The sequence below is a fragment of the Podarcis raffonei genome, chromosome 3 (genome assembly GCF_027172205.1).
Source record: "Podarcis raffonei isolate rPodRaf1 chromosome 3, rPodRaf1.pri, whole genome shotgun sequence".
NCBI lineage: Eukaryota > Metazoa > Chordata > Lepidosauria > Squamata > Lacertidae > Podarcis > Podarcis raffonei.
Window position 1 is genome coordinate 69,765,730 of NC_070604.1, and position 18,099 is coordinate 69,783,828.

The 18,099-nt window shown below is 41.1% G+C and overlaps 1 protein-coding gene and 1 long non-coding RNA gene across 2 annotated transcripts in view; one reads left to right on the forward strand and one right to left on the reverse strand.

The window, feature by feature from the left end:
• Nucleotides 1–263: 263 nt before the first annotated feature.
• The window catches only part of TIAM2 (TIAM Rac1 associated GEF 2), a 121,430-nt gene continuing 103,594 nt past the window's right edge, over nt 264–18,099 (forward strand). The window contains exon 1 of the mRNA XM_053382230.1: nt 264–705. The gene's annotated coding sequence lies outside the window, so the exon portion shown is untranslated. The remainder of the gene's footprint in view (nt 706–18,099) is intronic.
• Nucleotides 6,638–18,099, reverse strand: part of LOC128410680 (uncharacterized) — a 28,790-nt gene continuing 17,328 nt past the window's right edge. The window contains exon 2 of the long non-coding RNA XR_008329574.1: nt 6,638–6,843. This is a non-coding gene — a long non-coding RNA (uncharacterized LOC128410680). The remainder of the gene's footprint in view (nt 6,844–18,099) is intronic.

Here is an 18,099-nt window from a genome sequence, read left to right on the forward strand (position 1 = left end):
AAGTCCTGCGGACCCTGCCTGCCCCACCCCTCCTAGGATAGAAAGCCAGGCCTGTCCTCTGCCTTGGGGGCCCTGCTGCTCAGCCTGCCTCCCGCCCCAAGCAAAGTCCTCCTGCCCGGACTGCCCCGCCGCCACAGACAGGCAGCTTCTGCCCTAATATTCGCTCTCCCGCGCAAGACGTCGAGAAGTGTTAGGTGGCAGCCGCCCGGCAGGGGCGGAGCTGGAGGAGGAGGAGTTGCTCGTGTGTTGCTGTTTGTCGGCTGTGAGGAGCAGAGTCCAGGAGGAGCCCGCGCCCAAGCAGACGCCCTCCGCGCGCGCCGGCCACTTTCCGAGCGACCTCCGAGGCGCGAGCAACTCGGCTCCCTCGGACTTTTCCTATTGGCCTTCTTGCCGCGCGGAGGCCGCCTGCCGCTGCTGGGTCTCTGAGCGGCGTGAGGCGGGGCTGCGTTTGTTTGGGATTTGTACGAGCCCGCCGGGGGAGAGCCTGTGCGTGGAAGAAGAGCCCGCGGGGCGGAGAAAGCCGCTTCCCCTCTGGTGGAAAGCGAGGGCGAGCTGTCGAGGGGAGGAGGAAGCCCATTCCAGAGGGGCTGAGTTGTTCTTGTCAGCACACGGAACAGCAGCTCGGCGGCCGCCCTCGGAGGCGGACGGCTCAGCTCAGCCCTGCGCGGGTCTCCTCGGAAGGAAGCGCTGCTGGCATACCCCGAGGTAAGTAGGACTAGGAGGAGGAGGAGGAGGGCATCTTTCCTGAGGGCTTTTCGAGGGGCGAGCGTGCGTGTCTTCCCTTGAATTCGTAAGGCTTGTCCCACCAGCACGTTCTCGGGGTAGACCCGATGAAATTAATGGGCTGCAGCCCATCTGAGACCATCGGCTCTAGTGGTTGAACTGATTAAAGAGCCTTCAGAACTTCTCTTGTTTAGGTTGGAGGTGAGCTACGAAGCTCGAAGCCGACGCCCTCTCCTCAAGTTGCTTTAACACTGCAAAGCTCGGCTTTTTTGGGGGGGGGGTTGGTTTTTTAAAAAAATTGTTTCCTTCTGGAAGGTGGTGGGGTGTGAAAACTCTACTGGGATAGATGTACGTCTCCCACATCTTGTTTGCTCCGGCGTAGACCCGCTGAAGAAGACAACAGGTTTTCTTTCCTGGGATTGATTCCCAGCCTTGGTGTATTTGCTTGGTGCTTGGTAATCACTTCAGCTGCGAGAGTTTTGCTTGACTAGGCGGCGCCCGTTCTAATCAAATGAATTTTTCCTTCTGGAACTTGTAGGGGAACCCTATTCATGTTTAATCAGAAGCAACTCAAGCCCCACAGTGTTCGGTGGGATTTGTTATCCAGCGCATGTGTTTAGGATTGCAGCCTTAAGGCTGCGTGATCGGCTATTTAAGGCATGAGCACGAATCTTTTTTGGAGTGGGTTTCTGATGCTTTCTGGTCTGCTCACAAGCTAGCCTGTGGTCTAGTTGGTGGAATCTGTGCTGTGGAAAGTTGTGGGAACACTGCCATATTTTTAATGCATTTCTAAATTGTGTGCTAACCTACTAGTCCAGGAGGACAACAATCTCCTATATGACTCTGCCCTTGGCATGTCTTTGATATCATAACACCTGTTTTAGTCACCCACCTTTTAAAAGCATTCGACTCAGAATCGGAGTGATCATTGATTTCCAGCATGGAACTAGAGAGCAGTTATTAGCCCACAGCAATTCAGAGTACAAAGATAGGAACTTGTGTGTGCGTCAGTAGAGAGCATTAGCCTGGCTACACACCCCATAACAGCCAAGCTATCTTGTGTATTTATTTATCCCCCCCCCCCGAAGTTTCTATACTGCCAGTATTAAGGGAGAACAACATGGTAAAATACAATAACATCCCAACAATAAAACAATTACAAAAAGCACCACCATAGCTGGATTAGTTAAATTTTCTGTAGTTTTGTATTTTTGAAGTTATTTTGAACTACATTTGAATTCTAAAGTTCTTGTTTCAAAATGTTTCTGTGTGCATATGCTTTCCTTGGTGCCCATCACAGAAAGGCACGCCTACTAGAGTGTCTGGATAATTTCACTGCAGTTCTTTAATCAGAAAGCATCCAAGAGGATACTAAAAATAAGCATGGTAGTTGTTATGAAAATGTTTCTGAACTTTTGCTGCTGGAGGTCCTGGCTGGATGTGCTGTACAAATACAGTAACTCATAATAAATATTGCTTTCTTCTCTTGAAGTGTTTAATAGCTTTCCTGCGTAGTACTGAACATGCAAAAAAAGAAAAGGGGGAAAGCTGCTAAGCAAGATTGTCTCCAAGTCTTTGGTTTGTTTGTGAAGCTGTTATTTAACAAAGGCTGGAGGCAGATAATAGGTGCTTTCCCCCCTAGGGGGTGGGGAGATTGTTGCCCATGGTATATACTCTCATCCTATTTTTGAAATTGGTAAACTAGTTCAGTATGGTTCTCCTATCTATCTATCTATCTATCTCACAGCAGCACAAGTGGGACAAAGAAAATATGTACACCATCCAGACCACTCTCTCTCTCTCAAACTGCTTTCAACTCTTCTAAAAATTGTCTCTGACCTCTCCCTGATTTACAGATGCAGCATGCATTACAGCCCAGAGCTCTGGGGTTAGAGGAGTAGATTAATTTTATACAAAGACAAACCAAAGTTTAAAACTAGGAATACAGGAGACTGAAAGAAGTTTGCTTTGTTACAGGAATGTAGCTTTGGGAAGGCCATAGGTTTGGGATACTTTGTAAAAAAAAGTATCCCTATCTTTGTTGAAAGAGAGTGGAATTAGAAACAAAGGTGTTTGCTAGCTACATGCTTTCGGTAACAAAGAATGATGATGAGAGGGAATCATGGATTCATGGTTTAGGACATGGGTTATTAAAGATGACCCTTCACACTCCTGAATCTTTGGAAATTGGCCTTTATCTGAAGCTGTGGAGCCTTGCACTAAATTCTGTGCAGCTGAGCTGAAGGTTCTACAAACCCCAAGCACTTGCTGCTGGTGACACTTGTAATTATTAAGTCATCTGAGTGTTGTGATAAGACTATTATTCACAAATAAGATGTGGCTGCCACGTCCAATTTCTCCCACTCATGTATAGTGTCTCCCTTCCCCCAGCTGCTGTGGTGGGTGACCTACTTATTAAAACAAGAGGCACCTGCTTTTAATTCCTTTCTTGAATTTAGGATTCTTCATCTTCTGCACATTAATACTTTTTAAAATAAAAAAATCTGTATATTATACTAGAATAGTCTTTTATTTATTTAAATCATTTCTATACTGCTTTACATTTCTGAAAGGAAAATCTCTAAGCTGTTTGTAAACAGAACGTTACAAAATATCAATTTTTTTGTTAAACAAAATCACACGTAGTAGTGTGCCAAAATTTGTAGAGATTACTATCTTTTAAAAAACGCTACAGCAATGTCAAACAAACTTGTAAGGAGAATTTTGGATTTAGCAATGGGAAATAATTTTAATCAAACTTGTGACCTTGGGTTATGTGTATATGACTTCCATTGGTTTTGAGATGGTATCTTGATGGTATGAAAGTATAAGGAGTCTCTGCGTCGACTTTGTGAATGCTGTTTTTCTTGCTCCACCCAGAGCTCTGCTTGAAACTAAATAAACCTGTTCATCAATGCTTATCCTGATGCTTTTTGGTTTTCTGCATAAAGATGCATGCAATATACAGTAAGCTACTGGGAATCATGATAATGGCATGGTTATCAAACAAGCACATCCTATAGGTGTTAAGTGTGTTTGATGCAAATTATCTCTTGTACTGAGATTATTTCATAGTTCACTTACTTTGGTTCTTGAAAACATTCATACTGTGTAACCATGGAAATGCATATTCTCTTTTGAAAGCTATTTGCAAGTGCCACACCAGCAAGAATAATTAGCTACTAACCATTTACCAGTTGTAAATAGGTTTATTTTCTAGTGCATCGATTAAAAGTGTCTTTGTTCCATCTCTTTTTAATGAATATTAGTTATAAAAAAGAACATATTCGTACTCTCTAGTTATAAAGTAAAAGTGAACAGATTTAAGCATCTCCCATGGGAAAAGTTAGCTATAAACATTGCAATACTACTTAAGCATTGAATAGTCCTGTCTCACGTTACTCCCTGAGAAACTTGGATAATTTTTTCTTAAAAAAATTACACTAAACCTGAATAATCGAAATTCTAGAGTCTCTGGTCTCCTGGATAATGCTGCTTTCCATATTACTGTTTTATATTATTATTTACATAGTACTATGTATGTAGCACTTTGTAAGATATGAAGTGTTGGAAAGATGGGCCCCTGCCTAAGGGAGCTTACAGTTTATATTATGAAGAAAGAGATGAATACAAGGGAAAGGTAATGGGGGACAAATTTGTATGATTACACGTAAATATACTTGAAAGCATTATTATAGTAGTAGAGGAGAGTAGAGGCAAAGGTTCTGTGGAAAACACTGGTTTTTTTAGGTTAGCTTTGAAGAAAAAGAGGGCAACCTGTGAGTGTCTTCCAGGCACAAGATAATGGAGAAGTCATCTAAGGGAGAGAGAAACCATTCAGGAGGCTGAAAGTGGTAGAGTTCAAGGCACTAAGGAGGACAAGAATGTATGGACACAGAGGTGGGCAAGACCACTGAGGACTTTGAAAGTAAGCTTTAAGGAGCTTCTGAAGATTACAGAACGAGGGACACGGGTGGCGCTGTGGGTTAAATCACAGAGACTAGGACTTGCCAATCAGAAGGTCAGTGGTTTGAATCCGCATGACAGGGGGAGCTCCCGTTGCTCGGTCCCTGCTCCTGCCAACCTAGCAGTTCGAAAGCACATCAAAGTGCAAGTAGATAAATAGGCACCGCTCCGGCGGGAAGGTAAACGGTGTTTCTGTGTGCTGCTCTGATTCACCAGAAGTGGCTTAGTCATGCTGGCCACATGACCCGGAAGCTGTACGCCAGCTCCCTTGGCCAATAAAGCGAGATGAGCGCCACAACCCCAGAGTCGGTCACAACTGGACCTAATGGTCAGGGGTCCCTTTACCTTTACCTAAAGATTACAGGACAGTGTGGAAGCCAGTGTTAGGAATGGAGGGGAGTGTCACATGGTGTGTATGATGACAGTAGCAGCGTGAAAATTTAAGTTGTGCATTGTTACAGTTACCTACAGTATCTCTTGGAAGGCAGTATGTGAAGTAGAGTGGAAATTTCCTAAGTGACTGGGCAATCCCTGCCTTATGGGGCTTCCAGTGCACAGAAGTGGTGACATCTCATGTGAACAGAGTTATGTTTGAGTAGGTACATAATCTCCTCTCCTCCACCCCCTACCTTGTTAGCCTACCTCTTTATGGCTCCTTTACACCAGTTGATTCACAGGACATAGACCCATATGAATAGCAGTCACACTTCTGGACTAGCAGTGGGTTATCTAAGTAATGACCCATAAAATCATGTGCAAACTCACTTTCTTTGAAATATTTTCACCACTCAGGCTTGTGGATTGTGCTAAATAATAAAGGCTGCACATCAAGAAGTTAGACCTGTTTCGTCTATTGTGAAAAATGGAAGTTAGTCTCTATTCTTTGTAGCTATCAGAACAATAACAACTTAGCTTGCCCAAAAGGAAATTCCTACTTTACAGAAAGAGGGAGAGTGGCCAAGAGAGGAAACACATCATTCTAATTAATTGAGTCACTTTGCATCATTAGGATACTACATGCACATGTATTTTTCTCTTACAATTCTGGAATTACAGAGTTTGCTCAAAAACAGAAAGGTGGTGATTAGTACTGGAGTGTGGACTGAACCCATATTACTCCATGTAGTATTTTAAATACAGTGGAAGCTCGGGTTGCAGACATAATCTGTGACGCATGCACGAGCGGTGAAACCCGGAAGTAACCCTTTGCGGTACTTCCGGGTTTCCCGTGGTCCGTAACCTAAAACGCATAACCTGGAGTGTCTGTAACCCAAGGTACCACTGTATATGAAGGGAAAATATTTATTTGTTTCCACATGTTGTGATAAACATGATAAAAGCTTTGACCTTGTCTCACTTGCAGCAGAGGATACCTATTTGCTTGAACCATACAAAAGATCTTTATGTAACCTATTCTCTACTTTCCATATGAAATTGAATACTCTCATTCTTTGGGAAGGTTGCCTTTTTTGTTTTTTCTGTATCTGCCCTACATCACTGAGATTTGGTATTTCATTAATTATATTTGATAAGTTGCAATGCCGCTTCAAATTTCAGCTTAGCCGCAGCGATATGGCTGAGTAGGTATACTATACAAAATGGCTCTGCATCTCACACTCCAAACATATTTGCTCTGGGTGGTTTCCTTCAGCAAACTCCTTAAGTGGAATTGTCAGATGAACATCCTGAAATATCTATATTGGCATTCCTGGGAGCCCTGATTACTTGGTAGATGTCTGATGGCTGTGCATACAGATCTGTCATTTATACTTTGTATTTGCCAAAGGAAAGACTAGCACAACATTAGTGTATCTGTGGCAAACATGAATGCTGCATAAAGTGTGGAACCACTCCTTAGTCTTGTGCTTGATCTGCTGCTAGAGAATGAAGCATAATCTCCATTATGATATATAAGATATATACTGGCTGAAATAATACTTTTTGAGTACTGGAGACAAAATAGGAAATTTATTCTAGAGTTTCTGCTTTTGATCAGCCTCTGGGCTCTCAACTATTTCCAAAGGATGCACACACATGGATGGGCATATTGCTGTGTCGCCAGATTTCTGCACACTTGTATTTACATGCAAGCACTGGTGGTTTGCTGTTTGCCAGAAGCAGGCACTGTGTGATCCATGATAGTAGCTTCTAGAGCTGCAAAGAATAAAACAGGATAAATCACTTAGAGGTTTTAACAATTAAGCAGTAGAAAGACCTTACAAACAAACACAAACAAACAAACAAACAAACAAACAAACACAGACTTAGTGAATTCTTAAGGCCAGAGTAATTATTCATATAAAGTCTGAAATCAGTTATTCATTTTATGTCTGATTCAGACCTTAAAAAAAATGATGCCATGATTGTGGAAATAGCACCACACTGATACCTCTGTAGTGACAATTTGCTTACCAGGTAATATTGTATCCAGGAATGGTTGAGCAGGCATTTACGGAGGAGAGAAACACTGTCTGGTTTCCATGCATGAATCTGTCCTTAATAATCAGTATATTTTATAAGTTCAAAGATTTGACAAAACTTAGTTCAGAAAATATATATCAGTTTGGGACTCAAAGTGGAAGAAACCAATCTGCATTTTATGTACATTTCTAATGTATTAAGAGTTAATTACAGTGGTACCTCGGGTTACAGACGCTTCAGGTTACAGACTCCGCTAACTCAGAAATAGTACCTCAGGTTAAGAACTTTGCTTCGTGATGAGAACAGAAATTGTGCAGCAGTGGCGCGGCAGCAGCAGCGGGAGGCCCCATTAGCTAAAGTGGCGCTTCAGGTTAAGAACAGTTTCAGGTTAAGAACGGACCTCCGGAACGAATTAAGTACGTAACCAGAGGTATCACTGTATGCATCTTCCTTCATGTGTTGGCATGAGTTTTCTTCACCCTTGGGGGGAACCTTGTATCTCCTAGGAGAAGTGCATTGCTTCCCCCTTTAAATGTAACATTAGAAGCATGAATTGCACTGAGTCAGTTACCTATCTGCTTTTTGCGTCATCAAAAGAGATTCCCATTTCCTTTGTAGAAGTATGGTTTGTGACTGCTTTGGCGTATGCTGATGTTAGTTGTAGTGAACGAAAAGACCCTGATGTCAGTGGTCAGATAAGGGTTTATGTGTTTGTGGGATGTGTGTTTATTCTATGTGGTGCAACCTTATCTGGAGTAAAGACAGAAACTAGCACAATTTCTAGCAATGAGGTGATAACTTTGTAAATGGTATCAGGACGTGGGTATGATTTCTGTTTTTCCTAAGAGAGTTACTTTTTTTGAAATCATGTGTGCTTTGTAATATGTATGTGATGTTTCTGTCCTATAGTATTTATTGAGTGTGTGTGTGTGTGTTTATAGAGGCCTCTGAATTCTACTGTGTAGAACATTTTATTTAAATAATTGTGAACCTGTAGGGTCATCTAGGGTAGTGTTTGCTTTTTGAATAGTTTGGGCCTCTTTCATTGTTTGCATCTATTGTTACCAACAGGGGGGCTAACCTGAGCAGAAGATCAGGGGTGCAATGACAAAAGAAAATAGATGTTCAAGGATTCAACTTCTAAGTAAGAACTTATATACCCAAGAGTACACAGAATTGCAGTGTTGAAATAGCCTTCTATGGCCATGGTCTGGCAGGTTTTGGGTTACCAGTTTCATTGGGATAAATAATGATGATGATGATGATGATGATGATGATGATGATGATAATAATAATAATAATAATAATAATAATAATAATAATAATAATAATAAATAAATAAATAAATAAATAATTTATTTATTTATTTATACCCTGCCCATCTAGCTGGGTTTCCCCAGCCACGCTGCGTGGCTCCCAACAGATTATTATTATTATTATTATTAATAAAAATAAAGTGATAAAACATCAGAAAATAATAACTTCCCTAAACAGGGCTGCCTTCAGATGTCTTCTAAAAGTCAGATGCAGTCGTACCTTGGTTTTCAAACAGCTGAGTTTTTGAACATTTTGGCTCCCGAACGCCGCAAACCCAGAAGTGACTGTTCCAGTTTGCAAACTATTTTTGGAAGCCGAATATCTGACGGGGCTTCCGCTGCTTCTCATTGGCTGCAGAAGCTTCCTGCAGCCAATCAGAAGCTGTGCTTTGGTTTCTGAATGTTTTGGAAGTCAAAAGGACTTCTGGAATGGATTCTGTTTGACTTCCAAGGTACGACTGTAGTTGTTTATTTCCTTCACATCTGATGGGAGGGCGTTCCACAGCATGGGTGCCACTACCAAGAAGGCTATCTGCTTGGTTCCCTGTAGCCTCACTTCTTGCAGAGAGTTAACCGCCAGCATGCCCTTGGAGCTGGACCTCAGTGCCAGGCCGAACGATGGGGGTGGAAACGCTCCTTCAAGTATACCGTTTCGAGACATTTTAGGGCTTTAAAGGTCAGCACCAACACTTCAAATTGTGCCTGGGAAATTGTATGATGAATCAGTAGATGTGATCTTAAATACCTACACATGCTATTATTAAAGAATAAGTTCTACATATGTAGCTGCTCAAGTATGTTCTATATATGAAACATACCTGCTTTCTATTCATGCCTTTATGATAATACTAATCATCTTATAGGAATGTATGGAAGCAAAATTCTAATCTTGAACTGTTCAGCTTTAGCACATAGTAAAAGTGCAGTCATGTGTATACAGGTGTAATTACAAAAATTGTAATTAGGCATTTTGCTGCTCTTTGCTTTTTAAAGTTGTGTGAAACTTGTGTATTTAATTGAGGCTCTTGGGTGTTTTTTTGTTTTGTTTTGTTTGTTTTTAAGGAAGCTGTTCTTTATCTCCATCCATGGAAACTGTGTGTTGTGGAATGCATTACTGTTCATGACATGATGCTTTCTGACCTCTGGCTAAGCAATAAATACAATGAAAAATACCATTTGGAACTGGGCATTTTGTTGACATTTCCAGGGCATAAGAAATCCATTTTGATTTTCTAGTTATATTTTGTATAGTTTTTATTAATTGGCATCATATTCCGAGAATAGTGGCTTATTTGGTGGTTTTATTGTAAAGTACAGGAAACTTTTAAACCAAAGACAAAGCAGATTTCAGTCAACAGCCGAATACAGTTATTGACCTTTAAATAACCACATCCTTTTCTATTTACATATGTGTATATGAATATTTGAGTTGGGCTCTCTAATACCCACAAATAAAGTTGCTATCCTCCTGCCACATTCGATCCATATGGTTACATTTCCTTCAACTTTGCTGCTGTAAGATTCTAATTACTCTGAGAAGAGTGGCCGGAAAAGAAGAATTAATTTTATTAAACAACGTAGCATGGGCAGATGAATAATTTACTTTGGTTGTGATGGTTAGCATATAGGGCGGGTTTTGTTTATTTTAGAATTCAGAATTTGTTTTTACAAGAACTGGAGTGAGGGAAAAACATGGTGGGGTACTGCATTAATGTTACAAAGATTTTGTGAAGAAGGGTGGCCAGTCTTACTAATTACAATAGAGTCCATTTGCATTTTGCAATTGTGGTGTTGCTCCTTTCTTCCACTCAGGCAATGTGAAAAGCTGCAGGTCTGTGGGTAGAGACCATACAGCAACTCCACCCCACACCCAAATTTGGACAATATCTTCCCCTCTCCCATTTCTTTAGTGTTTTCGTTTGCCTGATTTCATGCCATGATTCATTTCTTCTGGATTACAACAGATTCCTCCATGCATTTCTGAAACATTGCGAAGTGCATGAGATGTGTGGCCAGTTGCTGAACAATTGTGATCCCCTCTGACATTTTGCTGATCAAACATTAGCCACACATACTTCAGTCAAATGCATAGGGCATGCCAGTTTTGCTTCAGCTACTTTTAAAATCTTGGTATTTGTTTATACAGGAATTCCAGTTTTGCTAGCACACCCATCAAATGGTTCCAGTTTTATTTTCACAAAGAGTTACTGTTTCTTGTGACTCTGCCCATGTATCAAAATCTATAACTAAATGGGATTTTGGAAGCCAGATAATGAATAAAATGTAAGGTTCTCCTCAAGGAAAATGAAATTATGCTTAGCATGTTGTTGGTTTAATAAACCAAGTATGTTTGAAAAAATAATATAAATCACAATCATAGCGTTATAGATGGACAAAAGTACCAGAGGTTTCTCCATTATTAACACAGTTCAACATTCTTTGCCTAGAAAACTTGTTGGAATTCACAGTCTGTAATTTGGCATAAAATTTGAAGTAAACCCCAGATGCTTTGGGGAGCATATTGAATATTTCTCAAAAGTAATGAATGGTTCTATTTCCCCCTTTTCTTTTTTTAAATAACCAAACCCATAAACCACACACATGTATTTTCACATTTATATCTTTCTCCTTCGCACATATTTTCATGGCCTGTTGTTCAACAGCAAGCAATCAGCAGGTCAGAAAGCATAAAAAATAGTTCACATACTAGGCATGCGAGTTATATGCCCACAGTGTATTTGACTATGCCTACATCTGTTCATAGTCAGTATATCATGTACGGCAATGCTTAAATAATTAGGAATATGCATTACTTTCCATTTAGCATAGGCAAATGCTCTGAAGCACTGTGTTAACTGTGTAGCTTTGTTCCATTTATGCACTCTCATGCACTAATTCAGCAGCACTGCACAACACAGGTGATTATTTTGATGCACAAAATGCAATCCTTCTTTAAAAAGGGGGGGACCCTTCCTAGTAGCAAACAATTTCTTCAGTGTTAATCTGTGCATACATACTTATACAGGCTACCCCCAATATTAAGGAGAATAGGGTCACTGTTTCCAGCTCTGTGCTGTAGGGCTAGGGTGCATGGGCTGTTAGGGAAGTTAGTAGCTTTGGTGGGGACATATCATGCTTCTTTTGTGTTAGTTTGTCCATCTTTGATCCCCATCCTGCACTTAGCTGAGGAGTCAGCAAACTTTTTCAGCAGGGGGCTGGTCCACTGTCCCTCAGACCTTGTGGGGGGGCCTGGACTATATTTTTTTGGGGGGGGGGATGAACGAATTCCTATGCCCTACAAATAACCCAGAGATGCATTTTAAATAAAAGCACACATTCTACTCATGTAAAAACACCAGGCAGGCCCCACAAATAACCCAGAGATGCATTAAAATAAAAGGACACATTCTACTCATGTAAAAACACGCTGATTCCTGGACCGTCCATGGGCCGGATTTAAAAGGCGATTGGGCCGGATCCAGCCCCCGGGCCTTAGTTTGCCTACCAATGACTTAGCTCTTATATGTGGCTCCTAGAAGCTGCCAGCCTGTGATGGCGGCCACACCTGGGAATAAATTTGGCTGGCTAAACCAAGTGAGGGTAGCCAATGGGTCTCAAACTCTCGGTGTGTTAGGGACTTCCCCTGCATGCAAAAACAGGCTCCATTTGAGCAGACAAGACTAATAGTGGCCTCCACAGGCAAGAAGGCAGTTTCTGCACATGCTGCAAAGAAGCAGATGGGGCTTGTCAACCTGGGAAGGTAGCCAGTCTAGAAGAAGTGAAACTCTGATCCTAAACCTCTGCTGCCTTCTGGGATATCTTCAGGAGAAGAAAAGGCTAAGGAGTAAACCCTACACAAATCCTGAGTCCCTAAGATGGTTGTATTGTTCTGCTGTCCTTTGGACCACATCAGTGAGGCTGATACACACTGCCCAGGCTTGTTCCTTGGGGAGATCACTTTGGTGCTACTAATGCAGTGGTTTGACTTCACCCCTGGAGGCACATACCATTGTCTGTCAAGCCAGACAGATGCCAACCAACCAAAATCTATAGGGCAGCACAATATTTGGCACATTTGTTTGAAGAATAACATTTTTGGCACAGGTCATTTGGAATGTAGAAACTGAAGGGTACAACCTGCTCAAAAGGAATAGATCAAAGAAGGATGGAGGAGAAGTAGCATTATCTGTAAAGGATGTGTACACTTGTGAAGAGATCCATGACTTGGGAAATAAAAGGCTAACTGAGAGAATATGGGTAAAGATTGTAAGAGAGGGAATCAGCAGTGACCTTACTGTGTCTGCTATAGACCTCCAAGCCAGACTGAGGAGTGGATGATACTTTCTTAGAGCTGATTACCAGACATTCAAAAAGGACAGATATAGTAGTCATGGTAGACTTCATCTACCCCATTATCTGTTGGAACGCAAACTGCCATAAATGTAAAGTCCAACAAAATTGGACAATTTCATTTCCCAGAAGGTGGGAGAAGCAACAGAGGGGTCATCTTGCATGGACCTGGTTCTCACCAACAGGAAGGAACTGATTGATGAAGTGAAAGTACAGGAAACCAGGGGTGCCACCTTGGATAAAATATTGGGGGGCAGGTAAGCCCCACTCCACATAATCGACCACGAGGTGCTGCACACACATCCATTTGAATGGCAATGCCCATCAACTGGGGGGGTCCCCTCAAATATTTTATTGGGTGGGGACAAAGGGACCTCAGCCCCTAGGAGTTGGCTCCTATGCAGGGAACCTTGGGAGGAAGAGCGTATGTCCTCACATGGAGAGTTCTACTTTGCAGAAGACAAATATTGCAATCACTTTTGGTTCTAACATACGAGGTTTTGCTGCTGTGATGTGCTTACCCATATATGAGTTTTCCCTCAGATCCAGTTTTAGTTCAGGAGACACAGATGACACACTGCCATATCTCAGTAAGATAATGTTCAAGTGCATTTTGCATTTAAGTTCTAAACTTCAAAGGGATCCCTAGCCTTTTTGGACCCTGGCACACATTTGGAAATCGAAGAAACTGTTGTGGGTGTCACAAAATACCCATTTCACAGCAGAAGAAAAGGCAGTACTTGGACCCCCCCAAAATAAGCAAAATACATATAACCCCCTCCAAAATGAAACACCAACAACACATGTAACCCTCCATTCTGGCAACCAGAAAAGTGCCCATGGGTGACACACTGAGAACTCCAAAACATCAGAAGGTAAAATGTGGGATGATTCTATCCTAATTAAAGCTTATCTCCCCACTTTTGTTCTTTAGATAAGTGGTTGTGGTCTGCTTCTAAATATTTTTATATAGATTTTAAAAACATAAAGGCTTCAACTAGAGTGTAATGAACCAGCTGGGACAGAGGCAACAGTATAGCCTGAACAGCTTTTATACATTTTTCACCTTATATGGAAAGGTGTCTGCAACTTGTCAGGCAGAAGTAATATTTGCAGCTGTTATCACATTCCTTGAAGTCAGAAGAAATAGCTTATTTTTTACTGATAGAGTAAAGTTTGCTGCATTTGTATTCTGGTTCAGTACTGGTTTGGTACTAGCTATGTTGCTCTGGACAATTATTATACCTTTGCATTTCTTAGATAATACCTTTGCATTTCTTAGTGCTCTGCTACTGGATTCTTTCCTTTCCTTGAATAAAGAACTGCAGATGGCTCCAGCTATATTCATGATTCTATCTCCAGGGGCTGTTGATATTTCCAAATCTAGTGCACCCTGCCAAGCCACTTTGTCAGTAACAACCTACCATTGAGCCAGCCAGCCTTCCCCACTCATCCCTGCTCCATAGGTCCATGATGAAACTGCAAACACATTGTAGCACTCAGTATTGTAGCCTAGTGTGGTACCAAATCCTGCGTAGCCTTTTATTTTTGCCTGTGGTGGCCCCTCACAAAACCCTTTAAAAAATAATTGTAGCCATGTGCATGTGAACTTTGTGTTGTTGTTTTTAGAAAAAAAAATCTCCATTTCAAAACGACATTTGCTGTGTCTACCAAATAACAAACCACAAGTTCTGTTTGAGCAGTTTCATATTTGCTGCATTATTTTTTAGTCTTCAATTAATATGCAATTAATAAAACTAATGCAACTAAATGACAATAAAACCAGAGAGAGTATCCTAGACTTTTCAGATGTGATCCAGCCAAGGCATGTTAAATGTCAATGATTTTGCTTTGCAAGTTAAGCTTGTGTTTTATTTTCTTCCATCCAAATTAATAACCTTAGGAGAACTTTGTGGCAGTGGAGTTGCACCCATTTACCTCTTGAGGAGAAGGCTTGAATTGGGAAATAGTTGCAATACTTTACCCTGCATGTGTGGAAGAGAGCAGAATGCTGACTAGGTCCCCACTGGCCTTCCTATTCCATGTCTAATGTGAAGTGCTCTTACTGTAAAATTCATACGAGCTCTCCAAGCTGCTCAGATTTACTGTTAAGTTTCCACCCATGTGCTCGAGCATTGCTATTTTAGTAAGATGAAGTCTATATATAGGAATAGTGGTAAAATTTAAATACTGTGCAAAACTTTGTTTTAAAGATAGAAACCTTTTGAAAAATCGAGTTATAAAAGTAAATGATATTGTATGGAAACCAAATGTAAAAGGATTTCATTTTGGTTTGTTACTAAGCAAATGACTAATGTTTCTGCTGGCATGCAGACCCTATAATTGGAGAATCTAGCATGTAAATGTTTTAAATACCAGGTTTGTTTCTTTTTGGTGCATAGAACTCTGAGACTATGATATCCAGGATACACAAATCTGGGTGAAATGGATTCTCTACCATTCAAACTTCCACTGAAGGCATTTTCAATTCACTCCAGCAGGATTTGTGTAAGAGAGAACTGAGTTATGCCCCAGAGTTTTATATGTTGCCACGGCCATTGCAAAAGTGGGAAAGGAGAGGCAGCTACTTGCATCATAACTTTTTAGAGATGTAAGTAAACATATGAAGCTGCCTTATTCTGTCCATCAAATCACAATTTGTCCATCCTAGAGGTCCACAACCTTTTCAGGCCAATGGGTGCATTTGGATTTTTGAGCGAGTGCGGCGTGTGCTTTCCTTTCTGGCCACTTCTGGATCAGCTCCCCACCCCAAAGAGATAGACAGAGAGAAAGCACTTGTACACACATCACCTTGCCAAGGCATCTGGCAAAATTTGGATCTAGTAGAATTAATCTGGGCCTTAAAAATTACATAGAACTGAGAGGGGACATGGGACAGAGTGTTGCTCTTCCAGCTCCCTCCTTTTGAATGCTTTTAAAGGGAAAGAAAGATAACCATGAGTGGGTAGAGCTCAGAGGCTTTGAGAGTACTAGGGGAGATCTCAAGGATGCCATTGTTTCCACAAGCACCACATTGACAACCACTGTTTTTGCCCAGTGGAATCGGCAGCAACTGTTGTAATGAGTTCTGGTATTAGCTAGAGAGCGCAGGAACTGAAGCTGACATTAAGTTACTCAGCTTGAACTGTCCTGGTTAAGGTATAAGCAGGACTGAGTGTATCGTGAACGTTTGTAAATATGCCAAGAAAGGTTGAAACCTAGACACGAGTACCCTGGGAATCTTGAGGGTGGTCCCCCCGCCATTGTTGCTATTTCAGAAAGCTGATATCCTCTTCACTAAGGGAAGTTGATGTAGGCATGCTAGCAGCATCTTCCAAGACGCAGAAGAGGGATGGGGTGGAATTCCATGATCAGCCCTGCACAGAGCTTTCTCAGTGCTTTCTCTTTACCCAGCTACTCTTTCTTGCCCCTTTGTTTGATTCTTGCCCTCTAATTCCTATATATACTTTTCTTCCTTGCAAGGAAAACCCTTTAGATAATTTTTGAAAACTCTTGATTCTTGAAGACTTAATGAATTATGGGATGGGATGTGTGGCAAGTGCCAATTTGCACAGCTAACCCAGAATCAAGATTCTGTCATCTGAATCTCCATGTACAAAAAGTGGTTGTTTTCCTTGAACAGTCCCCCTGCCCAAATCAGACAATTCATTTCCTTCCATCAAATTGTGATAAGCCCAAACTCAGATTTTTTCTGCTTATTTAAACAAAGTGAAGCCAAGTAAAGATGAGCCTACTACGATCTGAAAAACCTGTGTAAAAGTAGGTTTGACCTGATAACTAGTAAATCTAGTTGAATATTCTCTTTCAGTTATTGTTGCCTGGCCTTGAAAATGCATTTTCTGTAAATTCAGTTATTTGGAAGTTAACAGGTAGGCACAAACTTTGTACCTGGAGAAAGAGCTGAAGTGATGAGTGAACAAAGTCAGCTGACAAAGAAATCCTACTGGGCCAACGCAAACGAAATTTAAGGTGGATTAAATGCCAAATCCAAAGTCCTGCTGCGCTCATACTAGCAGGGTGGAATGTCTAGAGGGAGTGTTGCTACTCCTTTTGGTTCTTTCTGGGGGGAAAAGGATTTCCCTCTCATTGGGGCAATTGGAGGAAAATAAACTTCACCTGCTCTACAACTGCTGTAATTTTTCTTTCTTTCTAGGATGTGCTGATGTACTGTTTTGTGGCACATAGTGACAAGAGTTTTCACAATATTTTTAACAAGATTAAGCTCATTTTAGTGGCAGGAATTAGGAAATGTTTTGTGCCAGATTAGCTCACGGCTCAGGAAACATCAATCCAAATAAAGTTCCATTATGAAACTTAGAAGGAAAGGTTCAAGCAAATCCATTATTTTTGGATGGAACTCTTTTCTATCACTTAAAAAAAAGCTGACTTTTTTGGGCAGAATTTCTTACTCCTTTAAGGAACCCAACAGAGTTCTGAAACTATTGAAATGGGTAATGAAGAGTACATCCAGATTAGGAACATCTGGTCATAGTAGTGTAAAGCAATTAATGGCAGGTTCATTAACCAGCTATTAAAGACCTGGGTTTGGGTGGAGTAGAAGCATGTCTTGGCTTCTACCCTTTTATAGTAAAGTCCTCAACCTGAAAAGTATCTAAGCACATCATAGGCCAAAATGTGCCTCAGGCAGTGACTACCAGTAAGGTGTAAACAGCAGCTGTGCAAGCTTCCCGTAGTACATTCTTCCATTATGCAGATGTCCTATCATTGCATGGAATTTGCATAAACCCATCTTCAAATGACAGAAGAATTTTAAAAAGTAAGTTCAAGCTACTTTATTTCATTCTACTTTAAACTGGGCTATGTCCTCAAGCCCCCAAATATTTAGGTGCCTAACATTTGTCAAAAGAGGACAAAACCCCCAACACGATTGCTACGTGAATATTTATTGTTCAGTTACATCCCGCTTTTTATTCTTCCATGGATATCAAGGGAATATGATGGTGTTGTTCATTCATGACCTGGCCTGGTCTGGAACTGATTAGACCTAGAACTTAGCTGAACTTTAACAAAGTGGTTGTGTTATAATAGTGGCTGCATAGCATGTGTGAGTACTTATGCTGCTGCTGGTTTCTTGTAGCCAGTCTGCATGCTAAATCATAGTTTAGTGTTGCAAGAATAAGCCTAGGCAAGTTTTGGGCTCACAAATTCCCCCTCCCACAAAAGAAGAAATTCAGAAACTTTAGTTTGTAGCTGACATTAATTGAAATTTTTCATGTTGCTCAAAAACTTCTAACCCTGGTAAATCTTATCTGTAGCTTGTTTGAAAGAATCCAACTTCGAA